The 5790-nt window shown below is 49.2% G+C and overlaps 1 long non-coding RNA gene across 1 annotated transcript; it reads left to right on the top strand.

The window, feature by feature from the left end:
• The first annotated feature begins 1820 nt into the window (after nucleotides 1-1820).
• LOC103897453 lies at nucleotides 1821-3932 on the top strand. The gene is made up of 2 exons (XR_657490.2): nucleotides 1821-1982; nucleotides 2902-3932. It is a non-coding gene; the product is annotated as an uncharacterized LOC103897453 (long non-coding RNA).
• The last annotated feature ends 1858 nt before the right edge of the window (nucleotides 3933-5790 follow it).

Below are 5790 nucleotides of genomic sequence, written 5' to 3' on the forward strand. Positions count from 1 at the left end.
CAAACTAAGACTTGTGTTTCAAAGGTGACTTGTGTTTTCAGGTTCCTGTCCTTCTTATAGAAACTATAGTCAAAAGTGTGCAATGGCAGGGTGAGACACACAAATCAAAATTTGTGCTTGCTTGCTTATTTATTATGGCACTTAATGGTACCAGTTCCATCCCTGTCTCTCACCCTGCTGCTATCTGGGTCACTTGCACCTGTAAGCTCTGCAGAGCAGGGACGGTCGGCTCTTCTGTGGTTGTTCAGTGCCTGGGTAAGTTGGGTACCCCTGCTTCACGAGTGCTGAGGCGCCTTGTGTTAGGCCCCCAGGAGTGCTGGAGGGGCTGAGAGCGAGAGCCAGCTAGCTGCTGCTGTCAAGGCCCAAGTCTAAAACATAGATCCCTAAGCCCCTGCTTACTAGTACGCCAGGAGTGAGGAGGGTTACATAAATACCTGCTTCCAGAGTGGCCCAAATACACTGCTTTAACACATGCTTAACATTTATGCACAGGATGAGGCTGAGAATGTCTGCCCCAGTGCCCCAGCCCCTCCAGTCCTGCTGGCTTTCCCTCCCATCATTGCGGCTGATGGAGAACCAGTTATTCTGTGTGCTGTGTAACAGCTTCAACCGAGAGCACCTTGCCCAGCACACGTCTGTGCCGTGCTGTTCAGACACTTCGCTGGTGCAAGCCGTTTCAGGCAGAGGAGGGAAAACTGTGTTCCTGGGTGAGTGCTAAATAGCGTGTCGGCTCAGAGGGGTACCATGATCCCTGCAAGGGGATGGAGTAGGAGCCTAAGAAAAGGCTCAGGATTGGGAATTCCACACGAGGTATCTTACCTCACCCCAGCTATTTGAGGTGTCTTGAGAGATTTATTGGCATGTCCAACTGATTCCTGTAGAGTTCTTCACTTAACAGGATGGACAGTGTAGATCCCATTCTTAGGTATTCTACTTTTTGCCTTCAATGTGCGCTGAGGCAGCGTCTCTTAATTTGGGGCTGTGGATTTAGGCAAAGACACACTGCAGTGCTCAGCCCTGCAACAGCCAGGCACTTTATTGAATCTGGCCTCACTGCAGTAAGTGTGAGTAAGGGTAAGAGAGGCATGAGAGGAGAATGACTGTACAGGAAGGAGAGTTGCACTTGACTTGCTAGAATGAAAAACATATTTGTAAAGGGATAAAATTAGCGCTGGGTACAAGAATGCCATTTAATGAAACAAATGACTACACCTCTTCTCAGCGGCAGGAAAAAAGCGACACATCACAGATAACCAGCAGTCCCCCATCCTACTCTCCGGGTTGCTACAGAGTAGACGGCACTGCCAGCTGGGCTGGCCAGGCTAGGGTGAGGAGTGGATCCCAGCGCTGAGGCCTCCCGAGTGCTGACACCCCCTGGCCACACGCCTCGCTGTATGTACAGTGAGTGACTGACTTTGGTTCTCATCTGTGGGCTTGTAGTAAGAGGTGTCTTCCTCAGGTACTGGGAGAGCAGGGCAGGAGGGAGGATATACGTGTGAGACATGGGAATGTGGTCTCACTGAGATGTGTGATCGCTCGTGAGGTACTTGTGGCAGCAAAGTCACAGAAAAACTTAATAAAAATTGAATGTCTCTTATTGGATGCTCTTTTATCCCCTATTTGTTGTATTTTATTTCTCCTCTCTGCTATATTTTTGCTTGCTTTATGTCTCCTTTTGATGTCGTCTTCTCTGTAGTTCTACATCCTTATTTTGTGTTCATTTTTATTTACTGTTGCTTTTTTACTCATGCATGTCTTTACTACTTTAGCATTCCTAAATACTTTCTCTTTTGTCTCTCTTGTGATCTGCCATACAGTTTGGCCACCTTCCATGCGATGGAACAATGTAGCTGAGTTGTGGGTTGACTTAGGCTTGCTTCACCACCCTGAACCAGGCTGCATCTGCAGTCATCTGGAACGGACTACATGCCCGAACTGATAAAGGATGCTGTGGAAATGTGGATCTCTGGGGCCTTGGCAAGGTATCCTCATATACATATGTGTGCATGTTGATGTGTGAGTACATTCAAAATGCCTGTCTGTTCCATCAGCTCAGCTGACTGGGTGCTCCTTTGGGCTTTGCAGCAGCTTATGGGAAATGGGAACAGACCTGCAAAGCTCGTGGGAAGACTGGGGTTAACCCTGAGAAGGGGGATATGCCTGTTGCCCAGGAATGTGATGATTGTAAGCAAGAGATCAAAACCCCCTCACTTGACCTTTGTATAATTCCTTCCCTTCCAGTGAGTCCCTTTCCCTGCCTGTGACTCATCTTCTTCTAAATGTAGACTGTAAGCCTCTCAGAGGACTGCCTTTCTCTCTGAACAGAGTAGCATAAAAAATAGCAATGCTGTTGAATAACTGGTATTATTTTTTAACACAGAAAACTTGAGGACTGCCTTGCTGTATCTGTGCTTCTCTGTCAAGGGATTTATTGGTTCCCCGAGAGAACAGCGGAGCAGGTTCTGTCCTGACCCGCAACAAGGTTGTTCAGACAAGAGGCCTCAGGAGCAGCACAACTGCAGTACAGTGGGCAGTAGACGTTATAATGAAAGATAGGTAGGCTCTGACAAAGGCCAACGAATCTTTCATAGCACCCACATACTTCCTTCCCTATTTCTGACCCATTTATAATTGGCAGCATCCCCGTGGTAACTGCAGTGTGGCTTACATGGATGTCCAGTGGGAAGTTGCCTGCTCCCTTCAGCAGGTTGCCCAACACCCGTCTCCTTTCCTCCAACCTCTACATATGCTGTCCAGCTGCCCAGCCCACTTCTGTTCACAACACTTGGTGACCCTGGTGATCATACCGTTACCTTCCATCCCTCACTTTAGCTCTTGTTTTGCCTTTGACTTGTAGCAGATCTCTTACTAGAGCCAAACTGGTTCCTTTTCTCTTTTCAGATGCTTTTGCTGTATCCTGTCTCTTTATTGCCTGGTCCTCTGGAAGACAAAAGAGTGAGAATCGGCGGTGTGTGGTTATCCTGCAAACAGTTTGAGAACTGCTTTGACAGCCAGTAGAAGAAAATAGCGTGATGTGGCCACAGCAAGCGCATGCTCTAACAATTTACAGTTGCACTATGATCCCAACGAGGAGTGATGCTTGAACCTCCCTCTGATTACCTGTGTTCTTTTCTTTTGCTGTAACAACGTTGTTTCTTTCCAACACACAAGTGTTCATGCAGAAATGCCAAAATTCTCCATGCTGATTAAAGTAGGTTTACAAATTAAGGAAAGGCCAGTATGGAACAAAAGGAAAATTAAATTATCCCAGCAGTTTTGCACTTCCTTGTAATCAAAGTCCTGTCTTTTGCAGGTGTTACGTTACAGATGAATTTTCCTTGTGTAAAGACTGCAGGAGTTAGCCGTAGCAAATCACACTGTTCTAAAAATGGTGGCCAGTAAGCAGTAGGTGGGCTTTCTTGGGGAAAAAACAGGAAGAAAACTTGGTGAGAGCTTGATCCTCTGTGGTGTCACCTTTCACAATTGAGTGACTGACAAACAAAAGAAAAGTGAGCTAAATCACCGGGAGGATGGATGCCTTCTGTTGTGGAATAGGACGAAATCCAGTTACATGCTCCCTCCCATTAGATCTGATATGACTGCTGTATGATAAAGATGAATTTCTAAAAATCAACCATAAACCTATAGGTCAGCCAATAAGACAGTGACTTGACAAATTTTTAATTGCAAAGTGTATGATAGTTTAATGTCTTTAATCTGCATCACTGCAGACAGTGTATTGTTGAATCCAATGAAGTTTGAATGCCACTATGAATTTAATTGTTTTCCACAAGCAGATTATAAACAGAAACCTTTGATTGCTATTAATTATGTATCTTTGAGTGAAAAGCTATTGTGTGTATATATATATTTAATAACAGGAAATGTAAAAAACATTTATTTTTATTAAACTAATAAAACAGATAAACCTATCAAAGCATGTTTTCATTTAATTTCTTTGGTCTTGTTTCCCTTAGCGTAAATGAAAGATCATTAAGTGCAATCTTGTCTATCTTGGGGGACACAGTTCGTTGCATCAGCTAGTTGATGTCACACAAAAGTGTCTTGTTTCTAAATAAGAGCTTTGAGGTTGCAGCGGTCTTTGTAACTGCACCCATATGGCACCATAATCTGATCGGGACCTCAAGGTACAACACTCAGGGTACTACTTACCTGTTGCATTTAGGGTAGCACCTAATACAAGATCTCTCCAAACTCTGAAAAACGTAATCCCTGCATCGAGGAGCTCACGCCCTATGAACAACGAGGAGGCAAAGGTTGGGGAACATGGAATGGGACAAGGAGAGGTAAATTGTAGATAGCTTGTAAATCCATCCAGTTTACAGTTGGCAGATGAGCTCCCCGGAGGCTGCATCCAGCATCAACATGGCACGTGGAAAGTAACCTAAAGGAGTGGATGAGGGGAACTGGCAAATGGCTGCAGCCCGGCAGCAGCGCTTTAGCGGAGGCAAGGAAGGCACGGAAAGCTGGGGGTTCCTGAAAACCGGCTGGTGGCAAAGCTACGTGTAGGGACCCGTGAACGTGAGTGCCACCAGCTTGAGTGGCTGTGGCAGCAGCTGGAAAGCCAGTGAGGGAGGGAGGGAAAGAGCAACGTAACAAAATTGGTGGACAAGGAAGATCAACTCCGTGACTGTTTTGGGTTCAGCTGGGATTGGTGGTGGGTATCTGGGACGGCCGAAGTAGGCTCTCCTAGGTGTCAGAGCAGCACGGAAAGAGGAGGAAGTCTGAAGCAGAGCGGTGCTTTGGTAGAGCTTGGAGATCTTCAGCAGTAGCGGCTGGATTTGGGTATGACCTGTTTTCCAAGGCAGAGGAGAGAGGAAAGACTACACATAAAACTGCCCTCTGGGCTACCTGTCGTCGATGACTCGGATGGATGTGGATCTCCGGAAAACCTCATCTAGAGGAGGTTTCTTACTGCTTGCAATGAGGTCATTGTCAAATAAATCATATAAAAGGCTTGCTTTCTAGAAAAAGATTTTGACACTGCGAGTTGCAAAAGCCCACCTTTAAAAACAGCAGTCTGCCCCCCCTCCGCCGCTGCTGGACTTTTCCGGCGTCTTGGTTGACCCACACCGTGCACCAAGTCGCCGTTGATTTTCCGTCTTCCTCGGCCGTTCCCGTCCTTTCGGCCCGTTCGGGCAGTACACCTCAACCACGAGCTACTTCAGGGCTTCAGCCTCCCACAGCCTCCGTGTCGCACCTCCCCCCCGCCCCCAGGCCGGTGTCCGTGAGAAGGAAGGACAAACCCCGGGCCTGCACGTGGGGTACGGGTGGCGCGGCCCCGGCCGCTGCCTGGAGGCGGGGCAGGAGGCAGCGGAGCTTTGTGCTCTTCTCCGCCACCACGGGAAGAGCCACCGAGCGGGGGTGATTTCGGAGGTGTCTCCTACACCCCTCCCGAGTCCAGGGGTTCCCAACCCATCGCGCGTGGGGCTGTGGGAGCGAGGTCCTGCCTAGCGGGCCGGTGAAGGGCAGCGGGGAGGAGCAAGCCCAGGCGTGGCGCAGCAAGCGGTCAGCTCGGGGGAAGTGTCTCAGGAGGCCCCCGCCGCCCCCGGACCTTGCCGGGGGAGGCAGGGTGAGGCCGGTCAGACAGGAGGGCGCTGCCAGCCCCACGGTGCGTGCGGTGTAACGGCAGCCGATGGACCCTCCGGTGCCCGGCTCCCTGGTTGGGGGGCACGCGCCCCGGCCCCCCCCCCCCGCCGTGGCGATCGCAGATCGCAGAACCGCCGCATGACCCGCTGCTTTCCCTTTGCCGGCTTCACCGCGCTGTGT

Source organism: Aptenodytes forsteri, unplaced genomic scaffold (genome assembly GCF_000699145.1).
Source record: "Aptenodytes forsteri isolate BGI_AS27 unplaced genomic scaffold, ASM69914v1 Scaffold146, whole genome shotgun sequence".
NCBI lineage: Eukaryota > Metazoa > Chordata > Aves > Sphenisciformes > Spheniscidae > Aptenodytes > Aptenodytes forsteri.